Source organism: Mustela putorius, unplaced genomic scaffold (genome assembly GCF_011764305.1).
Source record: "Mustela putorius furo isolate JIRA1106 unplaced genomic scaffold, ASM1176430v1.1 tig00537227_pilon_pilon_pilon, whole genome shotgun sequence".
In the NCBI taxonomy this organism is placed as follows: domain Eukaryota; kingdom Metazoa; phylum Chordata; class Mammalia; order Carnivora; family Mustelidae; genus Mustela; species Mustela putorius.
Genome location: NW_025422368.1, coordinates 42,306,086 through 42,330,521, shown reverse-complemented (window position 1 = coordinate 42,330,521; position 24,436 = coordinate 42,306,086). Strand labels below are relative to the sequence as shown.

The 24,436-nt window shown below is 38.4% G+C and overlaps 1 long non-coding RNA gene across 1 annotated transcript; it reads right to left on the bottom strand.

Moving 5' to 3' along the window:
• Nucleotides 1–7,566: 7,566 nt before the first annotated feature.
• On the bottom strand, nt 7,567–18,068 carry LOC106005760. The gene is made up of 3 exons (XR_001179365.2): nt 18,002–18,068; nt 13,257–13,461; nt 7,567–11,768 (listed from the first exon to the last, which is right to left on the bottom strand). It is a non-coding gene; the product is annotated as an uncharacterized LOC106005760 (long non-coding RNA).
• Between the last annotated feature and the right edge of the window lie 6,368 nt (nt 18,069–24,436).

Sequence of the window (24,436 nt, the reverse complement as noted above, 5' to 3'; positions counted from 1 at the left end):
TGGTGATTGTTGAGGTTTAAGTCAGTCTTGTCAGGAATCTAAATTGCTTTATTGACTTATAAATGTTTTGAAAAGTTTGGGAGAATTTAACTGATGACTTTTTTTCCAAAAGATTTTATTTATTTATTTAACAGATAGAGAGAAATCACAAGTAGGCAGAGAGGCAGGCAGAGAGAGGCGGAGGAAGCAGGCTCCCCAGCGAGTAGAGAGCCCAGTGCGGGGCTCGATCGAGGACCCCAGGATCATGACCCGAGCCGAAGGCAGAGGCTTTAACCCACTGAGCCACCCAGGTGCCCCTGATGACTTTTATTAATTGATGACTTATTAATATGACTAATTGTATAGAGGATTTTAATCTGCTAGAATTACATTAATCAAATAAGTGAAGGGATTGTTTTAAATTTTATTAAAATTACTGGGTTTGCAAGTAAAATTAGAATTGCAAAGTGAATGTAAAGGCCTAAGAAAATCACAGTTTCACATCTACAACTTAAGTTAATTAAATACTATTTCATTACTCAAATATATATTCCTTTCTGTGTACAAAAGCCCTCACCTCCCAAACATTGAAAACACACACACACACACACACATCAACACACATGGTAAGGAAAATCATTATAGAAGCAAAGATCCAAGATGCAACAGTGCTTCATGGAGAGAATGAGAAATGTGTGGCTTGCATGGGGCTTGAGATCCAGCAAACTATAAAAATATTCATGATAAACAATGATGAACTAACTAGACCAGCTACCAGGAATAAAATAAAAGTAAGAATCACCAAATGTTCTTCCATTCATTTATTTATTCTTTCATTCAACAAATGTTTAGTGAATATGTACTATACATCAGGCTCTGTTCAAGCAGTTCTAATATATAGATGAAGACAGAAAAATATGGATTGTAGTTTAGTGTGAAAGAGGCTAAAAGAGAGTAAAGCAGTTGGAAATGAAGGAGTGATGCCAGCAGCAGATTGCTTTGATAAAGCAAAGCCCAAGTTGTCTTGTCTCAGATTCTTTAGCTTTGCCTGATGTCAGCAAGCAGGGAAAATAAGGAGTGAAAGCATCTGAAGACATCCACAGAAGAAAAAGAAAAAGCAAAATAAAAAGAAAATGGAATAACACATTCAGTAATAATAGACTCCAGACACAAAAGAAAGGCTGGAGGGGAAAGTAATAGAAGCTGAGAGAAGTAGAGGAGGCAGCCAGCATAGCCATCAATGGAAAGAAAGAGGGTTGGTGTTAAATGAAGTCTTACAGGACTAATTAAAATGACACAAATATGGTAAAGTACAGCATAAAATAGGAACAGGCAGTATAATTAACAAGGAGGAAAAAAAAGAAGGGGTAAGTCTGTAGGATTCTGAGAAGAAAATCTGCATATGAGTTGAGGCACAGGAAGTAAGACTGAACACCAGTACACCTTGTTCCAAAGGACTGGGGTTGGGCTCCTCCTATCCATCCAGAGAGGAAAGCAGCATGATTAACTGCTGAGCTATCACTGTTATAGTGATAACAGTGTTATCACTTTCCTTTCTGTGTAGGAAAGGAAATATATAAATATAGTGTACCTGGTACAGGTATCAGTGTCCATGGTACAGTGATAGCTCAAGAAGAGAGGCAGTTAATCATGCTGTGGAGAAAGGACGTCCTTACCACCCACTAAAGTACAAGCCTTTTTGAGTCCTGTTGACTACACCTCTGGTCATGACTTTGAGTGACCCAGAGGCACACACCCAGAAATGGGGAATAAGTAATATAAGTGATGATGAGGGGGGTGTAATTTCATTCTGATTATGTAAAAAATATTCCCAATAAATAAATGTATTTATTCTAGAAAATTTAGACAAGACAGATAACCAAATCAAATATGAGTAGAGAAAAATCACCACCATAAACAGTGATATTTCTGAGGGAGAAAGGCCTATTGACTTTTCAAATTAGTTAAAGTTTTTTTTGCAGGAATTGACAACCATCCTTACCCCATCCTGAAAGTTGATAGTGATGGTCCATATACAGCAAAGGTAGGAAACAGAACTGCCAGATCCCAATCAGGAAAAAAACTTGTAATCAGCTAATCTAAAATACTCCCTTCAAGTGAGTGCAAAGATATGGTATTAAGATCTGTAAAGCATTCCTCTCAAGTATTCATCAGACTACTGATTAGCACATACTCATGAAGAAATAACACAAGACCAAGGAAAGAACCATCCTAGAGGATTAGAAGGTATCAAATGCTCACATATGGCTGGGCATAATGCCTATTCCCACCAGCCAGACTGGAAAATCTCATAATTCATGGATCATTGGGTAGATTGCTCAGAAGGGTTTTGCCTCAGAAATGGGGCAAAATTAGTCCTAGACTAAACACTACTCTGGCCTAACAAATCTTAAAGGTATGAACTTTAAGAATCAGAGTGTTTCCAAGTAATTCAGCTGCATCACAGAACAAAGCAAAAAAGTATTTATAGGAATAAAAAAAAAATCCAACGCCCAATAGGGAAAATCACCCGATGTCTGGCACTCAGTTAAAAAAAAAAGCCCCCCAAAACAACAAAAGTCCCCCCAAAAGCAAGAATGCCAGGAACCACAATGAGAAAAAAAAAATCAGTCAACTGAAACCAAGCCAGAACTGAGGTAGATATTAGAATTAGCAGACAAGGGTATTAAAACAACTATTATAGCTATATATCATACATTTTAAAAGTTAAGTAGAGACATAGAATATATTAAAAAGATCTAAGTCAAACTTCTAGAAATGAAAAAATATGTTTGAGATGAAAAATGTACTGAGGGGCATAAACAGCAGATTAAACATTGCAGAAGAAAAGATTAATGAACCTGAAGACATAGCAATAGAAACGACCCCAAATGAAATATATAAAAATACTATAGAATGTATTTCTTAAAGGTAGACTATGATAAGGTAAAAGTGTATACCATAAACACTAGAGAAACTAATATATCAACTAATACATACCTTTATAAAAAAAAGTTACAACTAATAAATCAACAAAAGAAGGAGATAAAATGGAATCATAAAAATAATTCAGTTAATCCAAAAGGTAGAAGCAGGAAAAAAGGCAACAAATAATAGATGGAGTAAATAGAATGTAGATAGCTATTATTTGGTGAAGTATTTTATAAATGCCAATTAGGTCATGTTGGTAGATAATTTTGTTCAGGCCTGCTATATATTTAACTTTTTTTTAAAGATTTTATTCATTTATTTGACAGAGAGATCACGAACAGGCAAAGAAGCAGGCAAAGAGAGAGAGGGAAGCACGCTCCCCACTGAGCAGAGAGCCCGATGCAATCCCAGGAACCCAGTATCATGACCTGAGCTGAAGGCAGAGGCTTAACCCACTGAGCCACCCAGGCACCCCATCAGGCCTGCTATATCTTTACTGATTTTTCTCTTATTGATGATTGAGAAGGGAACATCGATAGTTTCATCTTTGTAGATTCTTATTTTTGCAGTTCTATGAGTTTTTACTTCATGTATTTTTAATTACTTCTGTTAAAAATATAAACTTGTAGGACTGCCATATACTCTTGACAAACTGACCTCTTAATCATTACAAAATGACCTTTTATGCCTGGTGAGGTTCTTTGAGTTCTGCTTTGACATTAATGTAGCTTCCTTTTGATTAATCTTAGCATGTGTATTAGTCTGTTTGGGCCACCATAACAGAATATCACAGACTGGATGTCTTAAACAATAGATAATTCTTTCATCATTCTGGAGACTAGAAGTCCAAGATCAAAGTGCCAGTGGGATGGGGTCTGAAGAGCCCTTTCTTCCTGGTTTGTTGATAGCTGCCTTCTTTCTGTGTCTTCACATGGCTTTTTCTCTATATGCTCTCATAAAATATGCGAGATCTCTGGTGTTCCTTCCTCTTCTTATAAGAACACCAATCCTATCTACTTTATGTCTTCATTTAACCTTAATTACCTCAATAAGGGCCTTATTTCCTAATACAGTCACATTGGCAGTTAGAACTTCAACATAGGAATGGGTGGGGCACAATTCAATTCATAACAGCACAATTATCTTTTTATGTATAACTTCTGCATTACTCTATATGCAAAAAGTACATGTCTTGTAGTAAGAATATAGTTGGATTTTGCTTTTTTCCCCAATCCTGACAATCTCAACTAGGGTGTCTAAATAATAATATTTAATGTAATTATTGATATGTTTAAATATTTTTAAAAGATTTTATTTTGGAGAGAAAGAGTGTGAGCAGGAGGAGAGGCAGAGGGGGAGGGAAAGAATCTCAAATAGATACCATGCTGAGCACGGAGCCCAATGTGGGCCTCTGTCTCATGACCCTGAGATCAATGACCTGAGCTGAAACCAAGAGTCAGACACTCACTGAGCCACCCAGGTGCACCTGTTAGAGCTTAAATTGATCACCTTGCTATCTGCTTTCTTCTTATTCCATCTTTTATTTGTTCCTCTTTTCCTCTATTTCTGCCTTCTTTTGGTTTAATAGAAAGTAGAATAGTGGTTACTAAGGGCTTAGGGGAAGGGAAGTGGGGAAACTCTATTCAATGGTAGAAAGTTTCAGTTATATGAGATAAGAGAGATCTAGAGATCTGCTGTACAACATTGTGCCTATTGTTGTTAATACTATTTTAGGCACTTAAAAATTTAAGAGGGTAGATCCCATGCTAAGTGTTCTTACCACAATAATTTTTTTAAAAAAGGGAGAAAGGATGGAAGGTAACCTGAGTAGCCCTATACCTATTAAAGAGATTGAATTGATAGACAAAAACCTTTCTACAAAGAATACTCCAGACTCAGCTAGCTTCAGTGGAGAGTTTTATCAAATCTACATAGACTCTTCAAAAATAAATAAATAAATAAATAAATAAATACAAGAGAATAATTCCCAACTCATTCTATGTGGGCAGCATTACCCTGATACCAAAACTAGATGAAGACATTCATCTTATTGACCTATAGAAAATTATAGGTCAGTATATTTCATTAACATAGATGCAGAAATTCAAAATGATGTTTTAAGAAATCAAAGCCAACAATACATAAAAAGGTTAATAAATAGGGACCAAAAGTGCTTTATCCTAAGAATGCAATATTTGCTTTCTAACATTCAAAAACCAATGTAATTCATCATATTAACAAGTTAAAAGAAAACCCATATTATCAGTAATTTCAGGAAAGAAGCATTTGACATAATTTAACAGCTATTCCTAAGGAAAGCTCTTACCAAATTAAGAATAGAAGGGAAACTCCTCAACTTGGTGATGGGCATATGCAAAATATTGTAGCTAGTACCATGTGATGGTGAAAGACTAATTACTTTTCTTCTAAGAAATAGGAACGAGACAAGAATGTGCACTCTATTCAACCATTTCTATTCAACCACTTCTATCCAGTGCTGCAGTTGAAGCTCTATCCATTGCAGTCAGAAAAGAAAAAGAAATAAAAGGTACCAAAATTGAATAAGAAAAAGGAAAACTGTCTTTATATGTCAACAACATGATTGTCTATTTAGAAAAATAGATGGAACCTATAAAAAAGTTAGTAGAACTAATAAGTAAGTTTAGCAAGTTCGCAGAATACACAAACAATATGCAAAAATCAATTTTATTTCTTACATACTAGCTACAAACAATTGGAAATGTAATATGATTTATAATAGGATTAAAAATATGAAACATTTAGGGATAACTCTAAGAAATACATGCAAGACCTATTCACTGAAAATCACAAACTGCTGAGAAAGATTAAAGAAGACATAAATTGGGGCACCTGGGTGGCTCAGTCGTTAATCATCTGCCTTTGGCTCAGATCATGATTCGAGCATCCTGAGATTGAACCCCACATTGGGCTCCCTGCTTGTTGAGAAGCCTGTTTCTCCCTCTCTTGCTTCCCTTGCTTGTATTCCCTCTCTCATAGTCTCTCTCTCTCTCTGTCAAATAAATAAATAAAATCTAAAAAATAAAAAAATAGACACAAATAAATGGGAGTAAAATACAGATATACCTTGTTCAGGGGTCAAAAGTCTCCATAGTTTCAGATGTCAGTTCTTTCTGAATTGATCTGCAGATCTAATGCAACCACAAACATAAGCCTCGGGGAGTTTTTGGTAGAAATTGACAAGCTGATCTTTACAACTTACATGGAATTGCAAAGCACCTATGTCACCCAAAACAACTTTGAAAAATAAGAAAAAAATTAGAGGACCAACACTACTATTTTTGAGTGCTATGGAGTGAATTATCTACCCCCTCCCTGAATTAGTATGTTGATGCCCTAACTCCCAATGTAATAGTATTTGGAGATGGGGTCTTTGGGAGGTAATTAGGTTTAAATGAAGTCCTGAGGGTACAAACCAGGAAGAGAGCTCTGAACAGAACTTGAACATGTTGGCACCCTGATTTCCGACCTTCAGCCACTGAACTGTGAGAAAATAATTTCTGAGGTTTAAGCCACCAGTCTGTGGCATACCAAACAGACTAATACATCAAGACTTATTATAAAAGTAACCAATATAAGGTACTATTGGAGTCAAGAGAAACACATAGATCAGTGGAACAGAATGCAGAGTCCATGAATAGACCCACACATATTTGGACAACTTGTATCTGATTAAAGTGCAAAGGTAATTAAAAGAAGAAAATCTAATCTTTTCAACAAATGGTGTTGAAACAATTGAATACATATATGCAAAAAAAAAATTTCATACATCTCACCATATACTCACCATAAAGATTAAATAAAATTTGATCACAGACCTAAATATAAAGCCTGAAACTATAAAGCACAGGGGAAAAATCACAAAGATTTTATAAACAACACCAAAAGCATGACCCATAAATTGAAAAAAAAGTAAAGACTGGACTTTATCAAAATTAAAAATGTCTGTTCTTCGGAAGACACTGTTAAGAGAATGACAAGAAAAGCCAGAGACTGGGAGAAAATATTTGTAAATCATATATTTGATAAAGGCTCTATATACAGAAGATACAAAGAACACTCAAATCTCAATAATAAGAAAATAACTCAGTATTTTTTAAAGGGCCAAACATTTGAATATTTTTCCAATGAAGATATAGGGAAAAAATAAAAAGAAGATGCTCAATATTGATAGTCACCAGGGAATATAAAACCACAATATGATATCACCACCACTCTATTAGAATGGCTGAAAAAAAGATTGTCTCTGCTAAGACAAGAATGTGGAGGAATTGAAACTCATACACTGCTGCTGGGAATGTTGAACACTTTAGAAAACAGTGTGGCAGTTTCTTAAAAATTTAAACATATGCCTACCATGTGACCCACCCCTCCCTCATTTCTGTATCTATCCAAGAGAAATGAAATCCTTCACCCATACAGAGACTTGTATGTGAATATTTATAGCAGCTCTATTTGTCATAGTAAAAAACTAGGGTTAAAAACCTTATTTCCAGGGGTGCCTGGGTGGCTCAGTGGGTTAAGCCGCTGCCTTCGGCTCAGGTCATGATCTCAGGGTCCTGGGATCGAGTCCCACATCGGGCTCTCTGCTTGGCAGGGACCCTGTTTCCTCCTCTCTCTCTCTCTGCCTGCCTCTCTGCCTACTTGTGATCTCTCTCTGTCAAATAAGTAAATAAAATCTTAAAAAACAAAAAACAAAAAACAAAAAAAACCTTATTTCCATTAACTGGTGAGTTTGTTCTTTGTGGTTTTTCCAGACAAGGAATGAACTGCTGATACACACTTTAATGTGAAAGAATCTCAAAATAATTATGCTGAATGAAAGAAGTTATATGAGCATATACAGTGTGATTTCATTTATATAAAATACTAAAAAGTGCAAACTGCGTTATTCTCACAGAAAGCAGAGCAGCAGTTGCCTGAGATCGTGTGGGGAGGAATGGGAAGAGGGGAACACCAAGGGCATGAGCACACTCCTGGGCACGATGAATTTTTTCCTTATCTTGATTACAGTGAGAATTTCAAGGGTGTGCACATAAGTCCCCAAGTTATCAAATTATATTCTTTAAATATGTGCAGTTTATTTTATGTCAAGTATACATCAGTAATATTGGTAAAAACTAAGTAAAATTAATACCTGTGTATGGTAAAGAAAAATAACCCAAAAAACCCTCAACTAGGACAAGATAGAAAGAAAAGCCGTTCTTCCTTCTTGCAGCCTTCCACTCACCAATAATAACTACTTTTAACTGTCTCTTTTTATTTTTTTCTGAGGATTGCCTCCCTAACTCTGATTATGATTATGCCTCTATTTCTAGACGGATCAACTTTAAATACCTTTTGACCTCTCTTTTTAAAAATATGAGTAAGTAAACTTTTTGAAACTATGGCTTCTCCTTTCCAGTCTCTGCAGATTTAATGTTAATTTTTAGTTCTTTTGTTTTCCAATGTTTTAACATCGTCATTTCTGATGTTTTACCATCGTTGTCATCATCATCATCATCATCATCATCATCAAAAGCACTCACTTTTAATGTGTCAGATTAATATAAGCACTTGAAAAATAGGTTGTTAGGTAGATAGATAGGTAGGTAGATAGGGAGGCACACACAAACAATTTTCCCAAGTTGAAGTGTAGAAGAAGAACTGAAACCCAGGTGTTTTGGCTCCAGGGTCTGTGCTCAGAACAGCCATGCTATTCTGCGTCAGTGTGATGTCAATATAATAAATGTAAACAGTATGCTTAACACTGTATTTGACCCCTCAAACATAGATACAGTACCTCTTAACTCCCTTAATGTTTGATGAAGAAATCCAACATCACTTCATTTTCCTCTACCTCTGTACCCCTTTCTAAATCTCGATTCCAGTATACTATTGTTTTTACATTTATTCTGCAATTACAATTAATTTTTGATGCATTGTCTATAAATTGATTGTTTTCATTGACATCTAAAAGGTAGTATTCACAGTAATATTTCTATGGGACTGCAGAGCCAAGTAATGCCATTAAGCCCATAGAGGAGATGTAACTCTTATCAATCAATCTTTGCTATTTGAAGTAGAACGGAACTTTAAAGTTTGGAGAGGGTTAGGATGGCACCATGTCTTAATGACTCAATGCACCTTTGACTTTTCAAAAGATAATCCAGCCTCTTAATCATTCTATTTGTTAGAAGAAGAAATCCATATTCTCCTAAAAGAGATTCTTCACAGAGCTTCTGACTTATTATTCTAATTAGCACTGATAGCTATCTAGGCCAGCCTCAAATTACTTTTCACTACAATCCTGGGTTAGATCCACTGTTCCTTGGAGTCTGTAATTTCCTCTTACTTGGATTTTCCTGTTTTACCTGAGTAATTCTTTCAGAAATAGTCTGTAAGTGATAAATGTTCCAAGCTCTTGCATGTTTGAAAATGCCGTAGTTTTTACTGATATTTGGCTAGGTAAGAGAATTTGAGGTTCAAAAACATTTTTTTCCCCTCAACATCTTGCAGACATGATTCTTAATTTTTTCCTAGCATCTAGAACTGATGATCTAGCTAATGTCAGTTGGATTCTCATTTATTTTTGAGTGATCTATTCTTTTAGTTTTTTAGAAGCTTCCCTCTCTTCTCTGTGTCTAAAATGTCACAAGAACATGTCTTGGGATAGGTTTGTTCATTCATCCTTTTCTGCATTCTCTAGCTCCTTACAATCTGAAGTCCTGTTTCTTCATATCTAGAAAATTCTCTTGTTCTCTCTTTTGTCTCTTTACCTATTCTAAACATCCTTTGGTTATTTGATCTTATGGACTGTCCTCTAATCTTTTAATTTTTCTCCTATATGTTCCATCTCTAACTTTTTGCTCTATATTCAGAGAAGTTCCTTCCATTTTTCTTTTCCATTGAATTTTTAACTTTGGCAGTTTTTTCTTTTTTTCATTTTCTCTTTTTTTCATTTTTCATTTTGGTATTGATTGTTCTTTTTGTTGCCCATGTATTTTTGCTTTACAAATGCTTTTTTTTTTTGAACATTTTTTCTATGAAGACACTAAATAGAATAAAGATAATGTCTATTTCCTGAATTCCTATTTCCCCCAGGGTCAGTTTACTTCAACCCGTATTTTGATTCTTATTTTTCCTCAGATTTTGATGATCTTTGGCTATCAATTCATATTTATGACTGAGGCAGACCAGCTTGTTTAATACAGAGAGCCCTCCTTGCCTAGGTCTCATCTTCTGTCCACATGGGTGGGCCTTTTGACTGGCGGGCTTTGCTCAGACCTTGAGGTGGAAGAGGAAGAAGCAGGATGCCCCACCCGCTGCCTCTCCCATTTGCCAGCTCAGATGAGAAGAATTGTCTTTCGGGTGGGCATCACCCCTTTTCGGTCTCCTCCTCATACAGACTCTTCTCAATTATTTTAAAGATTAGTCCTTTGGTTTTAGCCTGAGCCTGTGATGCAGGGAAGGGGAATGCGGGCTATGACTCACAGTTATTCCACAGTTGATTTCCTTCCAGCTTCCCTCTTGCACTCCACAGAGCCTCTGTGGGTCTGCTGCCAGGAAAAATAGCTCCAGCCCCTACTGCAGCCTTCTCCTGTGAATGTGATTTAATCTGTTAATATAATTCCAAGTATTTTTTACTTTCAAGAGATTTGTCTGTATCTCTAGTTTCCAGATGCCCTTTCTCCTGCCCCCAGAGCTGTCTTTAGTATTCTCTGTTCCTCTTTACTAATATTTCTGTGCAGTTTCGGAGCAGAAAAGAGGTATATGTAGGTGCTCCTGTCTGCCATCTTGAACAAGAATCCCTATTGCATCTTTAGACATCTTTGTGATATCTACCTTATTTGGGGGCAAAAGGCTCCATGTAGTTTGCACATAGGGCCATGGGACCATACAAGCAAGGCTAATTTCTCTTCCACTTGTCAGCTGTCAAGATATTTTAAAACCAGTTTTGTATCCTCCTATCTTCTCCAGGTCAAATATTTCTATTTCCATTAGCCATGCCTCATTGAATTTTTAGTCCTCCTCTCCTATCATTCTGATCATTTTCTCCTGAACTTCCTCCATCTCTCTAAAAGAATTCAATGGAATGCCTAGGATAGTAATGCTGGAAGCTATTTCATAGTGATCTAATTCTCCCTACCATATCACACATCCACATTGTCCAGTTAGTCTTTCTTCCCTGCCCTAGACACATAAAATGAATGCTTTACCATGAGCAGTTGCTGGGAGGCACTGTACACTATAATGATACATTTAAGAGCCATAAAATTTTGGGAAGATACAAGAGGAATTTCTGTGCAAGAATTTCCAGGCTCTCAACCACAGCTTCCAGCTTTATACACAATTACTTTATCACTTAAATAAAGGTTATTTAAAAACTCTTAATTTTAGTCATTTTGTAAAGAATGGTACTATGTACTGAAGAAGAAATTTGGTATAAATTGTTCCTAAACTTACTGAATCACACAGTTGAGCTCACTATATATTTTTTCCCAAGTATTTGGAATGCAACTTAAGAACTCCAGCACATTTCCCATTAGCAAAAGGGAACACTTCTAAGAGCCTGAGATTGTTGTGAAATCACTACCAACTAAAATATGTAAAACACTTAAAAATCAGTAAGAAGACGATGAAGACAAACATATACCAATCTAAAACATCACAGCTTTGGTGACATCCCGTTATAGCAGACAGAGTTTTAAAATTTAAATACAATGTTGTCTGACAAAATTACATGGTATAGTTCTCAGATAACACAAAGATTCTTCTGATATGTGCACCTTCCTTGGAATATCCCCTGCTCTTGGTTCCTTGAAGAGCATATTTAAAAACTGTAAAAGAAAAAAAAAAGATTTACAAATATATTAATATATAAGGAATTATTTATAAATCAGGTGTATTAAAAGAATAAAACTTTTCATACAAACTTTAGAGATAACGTTTTCAAAATCTATTTGTTTAAAAGAAATGTTTAAGAAACTGCTTTGTACTAGGGACCTGTGATTCAGTAATATACTAGAAATCTGCAGTTTCTATTTTCATGGAGCTTAGTTGAATGAAAGATCCTCAAATTTGTTAAAGTGCATTCTTTCTACAACTTCGGTTAAAGAGGATAGATTCAGATGTATGTGAAATGATGCCACCAACCTCTAGAAAGCAAGAAGCCTAGCATCTTTTCCATTCTCTGGGCCAAGTGGACTGTGTCAGTAACACTTACGGAATGTTGACTAGGAGGAATCAGAGCTTAAAAGTTAGCTGGAAGTTGCTGGAAGTTAAGAAGCCATCTCAGGAAACATTTGTTGGTCATTCCCGTCTTATTTCTTCTGATCAGTGGGAACTTGGGGGAGAAGGCATTCTAGTTTCTGTAAGTGTGTGGCTGCACCCGGTACTTGGTGGGCCTCTGAGATCTCCTGCCTTTACAACTGAATCTCCTACAAGCCTCATGAAACACACGCTGTTCTTGGTGGGAGAGCTATTTTTGGTCCTCTGTGCACATTATGCTCTTTGACACTTCCTTTCCTTCTCCTGAAATGCCCTTGCTCTCCTCAGTCACCTGGAGTCCTCCTCCTCAGGTTGAAAGGCTCTGCTCAAACACTGTTTCCCCTGGGAGGCCTTCACCGACCTCCGGACCGGTTAGTCAACTAGTGGGGTTGTGGCATTATCTATGAGAAGAGACAGATGGGGAAATGTATCCTGGTTCTAGCTTTTACCAGGTGTGGAGTTACATGAACCTTCTGAACCTTACTTTTTCCCACGTATAAAATACAGATATTTGCCTGCCAGGGCTGTTTTGAAGATTAAATAAAATGGTGATGGTCAGGTCCCTAACCAGAGAGCTTGGCACACAGCACTCAATAAAAGGTGCTTTCCATCCCCTCCTCTCTAGTCACGCCTTGGAGTTGGCATGAACTTAAACTTGCTTAGATCACCCATGGCCCTTCTGAGAATCAACAGGTTTACAATTATACAGGTGAAAAACAGTATTACAAATCAAAGCTTATTCAGGATTTTCCAATTCCTTACAAAGATGCTCTGTGTGAAGAATGACTATAAAGTCATTAAAATGATCTTCTACTTGAAGTGCATGCATGCCATACTTTGAAAGACCTTCATCAAAAGCCTCATCAGTGTGCATTCCAGGCCTCTATCAGTTTTCCATGGAGGTCAATTCTATATTCTTAGCAATCACATCTGCTCTTGTAACTATTTTGCAGACTCATTCCTCGGCCAAAGTACACAGTATATCCAGAGCAAAGATGTCAGAAATGTGGTAACATTGTATGAGTAATAATTGTTATATGTAATAAGAATTTCCATACCTCCGGAGTCTTTCACCCATTCCTTAAATGGTCTGCAGATATTCCTGACCCCTCACAACATCCTTGGTGGCAGGTCAGTGGTGCTGTCAGAACCAAGTTGGCCCAGGGTTCAAAACTGTTGGCAGAAATCTCGTATCGGTGTAGTGGAGTGGTGCTGTTTCTGTTTTCTGAAGAGGTGAATCTGGACACGGAACATGGAGTGGTCCTAAACAGGCCAGAAAGTTTCATGTTAGGGTCTAGTTTTCACTCCATTTTGAAACATGTGGGAACCATTAGTGCCTTATTCAGTCACTCACTCAGCAACTAGGTTTATAAACCTAGTGGTAAAAAGTACGGAATCTGGAGAGAGAAGCCTGGGTTCATGTTCCTGCTCTAATACCCATAGCTTTGAGGCCTTGGGTGAGTGACTTCCTCCTACTATGGTTTAGCTTCCCCATCTCTAAAATGGGGATAACAAGACTAACTACATCATAGGGCTGGAAGGAACAGGGAGGGCCTGGCACATAATTAATGCTCCTGATTATTAGGAAACATTAGTGTTACCTTTTATTTCTGTCCTAGGCACTAAGAGTAATGGTGAACAAAGGCACTCAGTGAATATTTAGTGGATGACTAATGCACAATCATAACAGAGTAAAGCCATAAATACAGATTTGGGATACCCAGGTGGTTTCCATGAATGGCTGATGTCAGAGAACAAAAATGTAAACATTCATATGATTGTCTCAACAAAATGCTCATTTGCCTGAGAGCAGGAATAGAAAAATATAGTGAAACTATCACCTGATGTCATAACAGGCAAACCAATGACAGTAAGCCAAGTAGCTCTGTGCACACGGTTCTTTTTTAATTTGGCTGTAGGATGATTTTTTTTTTTTTTAAATAAGCTTGTGAACCTTGTTTAATGGTTAGCCCAAAATACTGACTCTCCAGTGAGGTCATGTTTGGAAATATATGTATCAACATTTTAAAGAACTCAGAACCATAAGGAAATCCTCAATACTTCAGCCAAATTCTGTCTTGAAATTGAAATAAGTGAGATGTAAAAATTAGAGGAAGGCATATTCTCAATTGGATCATTGTTCTGTGCTACCCTTTATACAGAATAAGTTCAGAGTAAAGGGACTTCGGGATATCATTAAAACTGTCAGCTGCATGAACCAGTTCTAACCATGGCTAAAACTTCTAGCACTACTTAAAAATACTCCGGAGAGAAGAGCTACAATATTTACATCTGCCTACAAGCACAGAATCATCTTAATTCTCAATTTTAAAGATGGATATTTTCTTTGAAAGTTCTTTAAAACATATGTTCTGTGACAAGGAAACTTTAAAAAGCATTAATGCCTAAAGCTGCAAGCAAGAGCTCTTAAGGAAGGTGTTAAAAGAGTAAATGCAAGCAATCGATAGGAATCTAAAACAGGATGGGGGCCAGAGAACAGAGAGGGCTGAGGGAGAGGTTCATGTCCTTCCGTTGTAAAAGGGAGAATGTGTGTCCACATGACCAAAAACACTCTTTTACTATTTTCCCAGAAATGACGAAATATTAAGAACCAGGAGAACTTAGAGAGTTGATCCATACTAAGAAAGGCCTTTTCAGGTATCCATGTAGATATAAGGGGTAGTTTAACAACTAATGAAAACAGACTACTGACAAGAGAGGATAGAAAAGCCAGAAAGAAGGGTGAAGCCATTCTTTAAAATACAGTATTGAGAAGCTGCCTTCAGTATGGGCATCCTGAAACCACAAATGATCCCAGGTAATCAATTAATCTCTCTCTCTCTCTCTCTCACACACACACACACACACACACACACACACACAATGATTGCTAAAGGAGCGATTCGCTGTTATTCCTTTGCAGACAGGTATTGTGTTGCTTTAAATTTTGCTCTGTTCAAATAGCGAATTGCATTTACGTATAGAGTCCTTTCATGTTTTTGCTTCTCGTGAGTTATTTTAGTCATAGCAAAGAAAGTAAAATAACGTGGAAGTACGAGTTATATGCTCTTCTGGCCTGCAGCTTATTTGGATTATACACTGAATGTACTTTGTCACCTTATTATTCTCTACAGCAATTTTTCTTTCAGGAGGAAATGAATCCGAAATATATGTGTATATCCAAAGTATTATTTGGAAAATGTTAATAGGTATTATGCCTTAACATGTTAACATTGATCTTCTCTTGGTGGCCAATTATCACAAACTTCATGGCCTGAAACAACACAGGTTTGTTATCTTAGAGTACTGTAGGTTAAAAGTATACATGTCTCACTGGGGTAAAATCAGAATGTCAGCAGGACTGCATTACTTTCTGGAGGCTCTAAGGGGAGAGAATACATTTTTTGCCCTTTCCAGCTTTTAGAGGTCACCTGCATTCTTTGGCTCGTGGCTTTCTTCCTAAAAACCCCAGCCTGCATAGTTATAGCTCCCTCTGACTCTCTCCTGCTGCCTCCTCCTTCCATTTCCAAGAACCCCTGAGATTACATGGGGCCTCCCTGGATAGTCCAGGATATTCTCCTCATCTTAAGGTCTGTTGATTAACCACCTTAATTCCATCTGTGCCTTTAAGCCCTCAATGTCATGTATATTAGTCTGCTCTGGCTGCCATAAAATAATACTGCAGACTGGGTGGTCTAAAAAGCAGAAATATATTTTTTCACACTTCTGGAAGTTCAAGGTTTAAAGTGCAGGATCAAGAGGCCAGCAGGGTTGGGGTCTAGTGAGGCTTCTCTCCTTGGTTTGCAGATGGCCAACTGCCTTCCCGCTATCTCCTCTCATGACCTTTCCTCTGAGTCTGTGGGCAGAGAGAGAAGGAGCTCTGGTGTCCCTTCTTATAAGGACACCAGTCCAAGGGAGTAGGTCCCCACCCTTATGACCTCATTTAATCTTAATTACTTCTTGAAAGCCCCATCTCCAAATAAGGTCACATCGAAGGTTAGGGCTTGCTAAAAACAAAAACAAAAACAAAAACAAAACTCTACTTAGAATACTCTGACACCAAAAGCATGGCGTTTTACTCACCAAGAAGCAATTCTCCAACTCTCCAGGTACCAATGAGGTGTCCTACAATTTAATTCAATCCCGACATTCTTGGAATTGGGCAGACTGCGTAGGTTAAGAGCTCAGTCCCACAAGACTGCTTCTACTTCAGATACCACTCACGTGGATCCCAAGTTGTCACCCATGCTCTGACCAAGCAGCTGGAAGGGGCCCCCACAACCTCCTCTTCAGGTTCAATATTTGCTATAAAGGCTCACAAAACTCAGGGAAATATTGTCTTTACATTTACCAGTTTATTATAAAGGATATTAATGAACAGCCAGACAAAGACATGCACAGATTATGCTACAGAAGGGTCCCAAGCGTGCAAGCTTCTGTTCCTGGGGAGTGGGGGTACACTCACCTACTTGCACTTGGGTACAATCACCAAACCAGAAGCTCTCTGAACACTGTACTATTAACAGAGGTTTCATCATGCAGGCATGATCGATTACAAACTCAATTTCCAGGCAGTCTCCCATTCCCAGAGGTCAGGATGGAGGTGATGGTAGAGAGGAGGGCTAAAAGTTCATGGCTTGGTCTTTCTAGTGACCAGCTCCCATCCTGACACTAGGAAGGGGCTCCCAGTCACCAGTCATCTCATTAACATACCGAGAGACATTCTTACTGGTGTGAAGGTTCTAAGGGACTTAGTAGCTCTTGCCTTGGGAGCTGGGGACTAAGTCCAGATGTTATAACAAAAGATGTTGCTGTCATCCTCACCACTCTGGAAATTACAAGAGTTTTAGAAGCTCTGTGCCAAGAACTAGGGACAAAGACCAAGTATATATTTCTTATATCATGAGCTTCTACCTATGATTTTTTTTTTTTTTTTTTTGGTGAGGACACATATCAGTCCATGACATCATATAATCTAACATATTCACAAGTTCTGGGAATAAGGACATGGATGTCTGTGATAGAGCCATTATTCCACCTGGCACAGTGCTGCACTTTGAGTTGACTGCAGACCCACTATAGTGAGATACTCCTGAGGTCAAATGAGGGATCCAAAGGGAGGCTGGTCCCAGACAGGGCCAGGAAGGAAGAGGAAAGACACTGTGTGGGACAATGGCTTTTTGGCCCTTTTCCCCCAAAGTGGTTGTAATTGCTGCTTGAGCCACTTCCAAACAGAGAACCAGCCTTGCTTCCTCTCTGGCACTGGTTCAGGGGAAGATCAATGCAAGCACTTACTCAGAGTAAAACGTGGACGTGGCAGTGGTGTCAGGCCCTCAGAACCTAGGGCTCTGACAGTTGCAACACTGTGACGACTCATGGTGCCCAGAGGTTAATCTGAACACTATTAAATGGCTTGTGCTAATCCTTATGGAGAGCCTGTGGGTCAAGCACTCTATCCTGGGTTTTAAAACCCATTTCAGGATAGCATGATGCATGAGAGAGACAAGAAGTAAGTACAGTGTTCTAGTTATAAAGGAGTATGCCTCTGAGAAGTCCAGTGAGAAGCTGATTCTTAGAGCAGGCGAGACCTCACATCTTTATATTCCCCTTTTATCATTCATGAAGGTCACTGGGTTAATCAGTCCCATTATTCATCATTTGTGTGCCAGGACACACAGGGATGTGGCCATCTTGATAAAAGGCCTTACTGTTCTCAAGAGGAAATAATTAGCCCAGGGAGTAAGAGATTTGCAGATTCCAAGCAGAAAAGGAGACAGCAAGTATCAGAACAAAAACAACTCACCTGCAGCTTCCCCTCCACTTTCATCTGGTACTGTTATCACCTCTACTTGCTGCTGGCCGGGGGCCTGTTAATGAATTTTTACCCAGAATTAGCTACCATTCTGTTATCACCAAAAAGATCAAGCAATCAAAGTATGAAAGAGAGGAGATTAAGATAAGGAAATACTTTCATGTCCTTCTCCCATCTATTGAACACACACATACATCCAAATCTTATTAAAGAATAAATTAGTAAGCTGTACGTAAGATGTAAAAAAATGTAAGGTATAGAAAGTATTTATGCTCTTCATCTTGCATTGGTTCCAAAAGCCACACACACACACACACACCCAAATACCTATATATTAACTCGGTCTCGGCCATATCCTGAGCATAGTGTCCATGTGTGAAGATGAGAATTGAAGCAATGCACACTGGAATACAGAAAATCCTATTAAGTCACTAAACTGCCCCTTCTTATACACACGGCAGACATTGCTAATCAATCATGGCATTATTTCCTATAAAATCCAGAAGAAACTTCAGAATCCCAGGACAGGGTTCTAGGTGGTGGCTACAAAGCATTCAGGGTTGGTATTAGAAATGAAACCTATTTGCCTGCTGGTGTATAACATTTCTAATTTCTTCATCTCTACTAGCTTCTTCCTCACTTCCTCCAAGTATACACAGGACTTACTCTCAACAGCGAATATTTGTGGAGCACCTACTCTGGACCAGGCGCTGTTGAAGGCAGTAGGAAATACAGTGGCAACATGAATTTACATGTTCCCTGTCCTAATGTAGGTTATACTTAGGGATACAGACTATAAGACATCATTAAACCAATAAAACAAGATAGTTTCAGATGCTGATAAGTGCTTTAAAGAAATAAAACAGGGCGATGTGATGGAGAGAGACCGAGAATGGGAAAACCATTGGTAGAGAAGTGCTGTGGGAGCTGTGAGTGGATCTCTACACATTTCCTCACCACCGGCCTCCTTCTCAGCCACCTGATGATCCATTCCCTTTCCTTTACTTTCGTGAAACCTCTTTCTGAAAGAACACTGATGATCTCTTTTGTGCACATCTCTTTGACCCTTTCCACGTATTCACTCTGAAGTTTTTATTGAGGCCCTGTTTTTGTCCCAAACTCTATACTGGTCACTGGAGATACCATAGCAAGCAGGAATGACAGTCCATTGCCCTCATGGTACACAAAAGCTAATAAACTAGGCCTAACAATGAAGTGTAAGGTCTATGAAGGTGGGTGTTGTGGTCATTATGGGAGACCACGGCAGGGACACCACAGCTAGTGTGAGGGAGTCTGAGTGAGGTGAGGGACAGGGAGGGCAGAGGAAGCACAGGGGGAATTAGCCAGGCCAAGAAGAGAACATACTCCAGGCAGTGAAAACCAGAGGTGAGAAAGAGCACAGCAAGTGGTGGGAGCGGAAACGGTTCAGCCCTAGGTAAATAAGACAGGAAGTCACTTTCCTCACTATTATTAAAAAGTGTTCTGGGGCGCCTGGGTGGCTCAGTGGGTTAAGCCGCTGCCTTCGGCTCGGCATGATCTCAGGGTCCTGGGATTGAGTCCCACATCGGGCTCTCTGCTCGGCAGGGAGCCTGCTTCCCTCTCTCTCTCTCCCTGCACCAGCCTCTCTACCTATCTGTGATCTCTCTCTGTCAAATAAATAAATAAAAAATCTTTAAAAAAAAAAATAGTGTTCTTACTCACTTGGGCCATAGTGTCTTCTTTCAGTTTTATTCCTTCCCTTCTAAATATCTTTCTGCTTAATAATGTATTGTTTTTTTTTTAATATCATTAAAATGTAAATGCTCATGAAAATTGGTGAAAAGTAGCTAAAGGAAGTAAAATGAAAATCAACCCCTTCTTAACATATTGTCTATGTCCTCCTAATAGTTTTCCCATCTCTCTGCCTCTGCCTCTTTTGAAGAGGATGGAATTCAGTTTTATGTCCTATTTTGTTTTGAGGAAGAGCTTTTTACTTAACATGACACTGTGAACATTTTGTCCATGAAAACATAAATTCATCATAATCTATTAAGCAATCCTCTGTTGATGGATACAGGGTTTTTTTCCCCCTATGTTTGTGATGCTTAGTATAATTATGATTATCCTTATACATAAATCTTTGTTTACATTGTGGATTATTGTGAGATTCCTGGAGGTAGATTTGTCAAGTAAAAACAAATGAGTGTTTCTGAAGCTCTTAGTGCTGATTGCCAAGTTGCCCTCCAGAAGGTTCTGTTAATTATACCCCAGTAGCAGCGAATGCGTGTTCTGTGCCACTGCATACCCTTGCCAGCATGGCACTTCATTGTTTTATTCATTGTTGATACTTCATGGGTTAAAAATAATCTCGTTGCTTGACTTTACATTACTTTGATTCACATTTATAAATTGGTTCTTTGGGTCAATTTACATTTCTCATATAATTTTTTAAAATTTTTTTAAGATTTTATTTATTTACTTGACAGAGAGAGAGATCACAAGTAGGCAGAGAGGCAGGCAAAGAGAGAGGGAGAAGCAGGCTCCCCGCAGAGAGGAGAGCCCGATGTGGGGCTCGATCCCAGGACCCTGAGATCATGACCTGAGCCGAAGGCAGAGGCTTAACCCGCTGAGCCACCCAGGTGACCCTCTCATATAAATTTTTTAAACCTGTCATTTATCCATTTATTTCACTGGCTTATTAGTGCTTTTCTTACTGATTTAAAAAGTCCTTAATATATTAGTTAAATTGAAGCTGTGAATCTTGAGATTTTGTAGGCAAATAGTCCTCTCAACTTTCCATTTAAAAACTTTTAATACTTGTTTGTAATTTTTATATAGTCACATTAAAAAAAAACACATTTATTTTCAGCCTATGTTATTTGAATTAAAAAATACAACCTGCATGGTGTCTTCAGAATGGTGCATGGTCTTATCCCCACCTTACCTCACATGAAATAGAACTCATGGTCTGGGACCATTATTAATCCTCTCCATTTAGCTCTCCCTAACTTCTTGCAGGCTGTTAGGGCTCCTCTGTCTCATGAAATCTCACCATTTCCACTTGGCTCCCCTCCAGTGTTTCTCCACAGGAAACCAGAATGACTGTTTAAAAATCTACTTTAAATGCTCCAATGGCTTCCGGATGTAATCAGAACAAATTTCCAACCCCTCTACATGGTTTATGCGGTCTTCTCCCTGGGCTGCTCTTGCTTTCCTCTCCCTCCTCATCTTGTGCCATCCTTTCCCTGGCTCACTGAATTCCAGACACCCAGGCCTTCGATCTGTTGTAGAACTCACGTTCTGGATTGTTCTTCCCTGGGTTTTTAAGCTGCCCCCCTCCTTATAAACACCACATAAATGGCACTGTACCAAATGAGGTCTTTGCTGACCTCCCAGCCTCTCATTCCTTCTCACAAAAGATAGCTACTTCTCCTTCATGGCACTTCTCATAATTTATAATTGACATTTTTGTGGTTATCTGTTTCATATCTGTCTCCCTTACGAACCTGTTATCTCCAGACATGACTCTGTTTTATTTGCCATATATGCCCAGAGACAAAGATGGAGGGAAGCAGGGGAAGGGGTTCCTCTTCTTTCCTCAGTTCAGTTCTGCTCATCTTTCCATTGGAAAAATTCCTCCCAGATGCTAAGAAAAGCTTTGCAGTGTTAGCTTTTGGTAAGGGCCACTTTGCCCAACCTCAGGTGAAGGAGAGCTTTGTAGAGGAAGTGATGTTGGGTCTGGGCCAAGTCCCACAGGAAGAGGCAGAGATCAGGAAAGGCATTCTTGAGAGAATGCGTGTGCAGTGGCTGTGAGGTGAGAACATGTCACATTGAGGAAACAGCAAGACAAAAAGCCTTCACCTTTCCAAAGGAATTATCCTACACTTCTTTACTTTGCAAAAGCCTGTCTCTTTGCCTTATGCCAAAAATCATATACATAGGTGCTCAATAAATATTAGATGATCAGATGAATGATAAATGACGTGCCTTCATTAGGACAATTCCCTTCTCATAGAATGTTCTTTTTCTCTCTACCAGTCTGAATTCCATCAAGACCTGGTTAGAGACATACCTCCCTGAAGCTTTTCTTATCCATAGTGACCTTTACATGCTTTGAATTTTGTCTTTTACCATTCTCAAATTGTTTAATGTTTTCTGTCTAATCTTGTGTCTTTGCAATTAAACATAAAGTCCTCAAGCGTAGAGGTCTATCTCCTTTTCCATTTCTTTAAAAAAAATTTTGTTTTGTTTTGGTATATCCAAATACCTTATAGAGCAGATGTTTCCTTTCTATGAAAGTAAGACAAGAGGGAAGCCTAAGAGGATGGCGGTCCTCATGGAGTATTTGGCTTAGTTCTGACCTCTACAATCCTCCTCCTCCCTCCTAATTATGTATTTTATAATCTTTTTAAAATCTAAATAATTTCCTGAATTAATAAATAAGATTTTACTCCAAGCCTTCAAATTTCAGCAAAAGATAAATAGCTTACCAGGACTTCACACTCTGCAACCAAAGGCATTAATTTTCACCTTCTCTTTTCTAGAAGAAATGAGATACTGTAATTCCTTCTGATGCAGTGTAGCAAGTCAGATGTTAAAATAGCACCAGCTGCTTTTCATACACAAAGAAACACCACTGTAATCCCTACTTTAATATTTCTGCATCTTAAAGAGTCTTCCAATCCATCCTCTTCTTTAAATCTCCATCCCTATTCTCTGCCCTGCTCTAATCTGCCATCTCTTGCAAACACTTCCAACTTGTCTTCCTTCATCTACTCTTGCCCTTCTAAGTACATTCTACTAAAGACAGCCAGGGAGAGCCAGGCTGTTCATGGCATTTTCCTAAAATCCCTTGGTTGTTGCCCTTGCAGATAGGATAAAGACCAGAAGCTTTAACCACACCTACAAGGCTTGGCATAGTCAGGGGCCAAACCATTTTGCCAGCTTCATTTCACACTAGGTTCTCTCATTCTTGTGGTTTGAATGGGCTCCAGCCACAAGGACCTTTATTTAGTGGCTCACACACAGGTTGCTTCTTCTAGCTCCAGGATTTCTGTCCATGCTCTCCTTCCTCAGCTCGAGCTATTTATTTCCTAAGGAAGCCATTCTTTTTTTTTTTTTTTTCTAAAGATTTTATTTATCTACTCGACAGAGAGAGAAATCACAAGTAGGCAGAGAGGCAGGCAGAGAGAGGGGGAAGCAGGCTCCCAGAGCCTGATGCGGGGCTCAATAACAGGACCCTGAGATCATGACCTGAGCCGAAGGCAGAGGCTTAACCCACTGGGCCACCCAGGCACCCCCCCCCCAAGGAAGCCATTCTTGATCCATACAAGATAACACAAGCTGTCCCCCTCCATTATATACACATGCTCAACACCACGTGCTTTTACTTCCCAGCTAGTCTAAAAACTCTGGAAAGACAGGAATTACTTCCGTTTTGTCCACTATTCTTTATCTTTAGCATCTAAATAGTACCTGGCATATAGTAGACATCTAATAAATATTTGACAAATAAATGCTATCTGCAGTAAATGTTAATAAGATGGATGTCTGTCTCTTTCTTTTTTTCCCTTTCCCTTTCTTTTCTCTCTCCCCACCCGTTTCTTTCCCTTCCTTTCTTCCTTTTTTTCCCCTCTCCTTTTTTTCCTTCTTTTTGCTTATCAAAGACAGAAATCCAATGATCTGAATTCTAGGGAAAGGGGAAATTAGGTTGGATATTCCCTTCAGATAAAAGGATGACAGATTAACTCAAACTCACCCATACCCTTATTTCCTGTAAATATACACAAATTGCTGGTACACTAATTAAATTTCCCCTGCTTATGGGGTTTTGTTTTGTGAGTAACACACTTTATTTTTACCAATGAAGAAATAGTCTAGATATTTAAAACTCCTGAAACTTAGGGGGGGGAAATAATTTGGGATAAAAAGCAAGGAAAGACACAATATTTTAGTTTGTAAAATTGGTTTATTTACAATTGGTATTTTAAAATTGTATTTGGAACTTTAATTTTTATATATTTGCCTGGCAGGCATTCTGTGTTTTCTTTAGTATGGAGGCAAAGAATAGGAAACCTGAGTAAGTTTGGAATTTAAGAGGTTTACCTGCTGCTACAGTCAGTAAAATTTACCTTTTAATCCCTGAGAATTAGTAAAGAGTCAAAAATATTTTCATACATTCAAATGTTAAAAAGCATATTTTAAGAACAGAAAAGAAGAAAGCTACTATAATTTATCAACCTCCCCAAATATGGCAATGTCAGGAGTCCCTCTTCCACAAATTACCCGAGAGGTGTGTGCACAATGCACGATAGTTATCAGGTCCACCTGAGGGGACTAAGATGCTCTAGTCCTCCGTTTTTTGTATCTTCTCCTCTTTTAAAAAGTATCGGGAACTGATGCACAGTTTATTTAAGTAATAGAAATGTTCACTGCTAGCTCAAATCC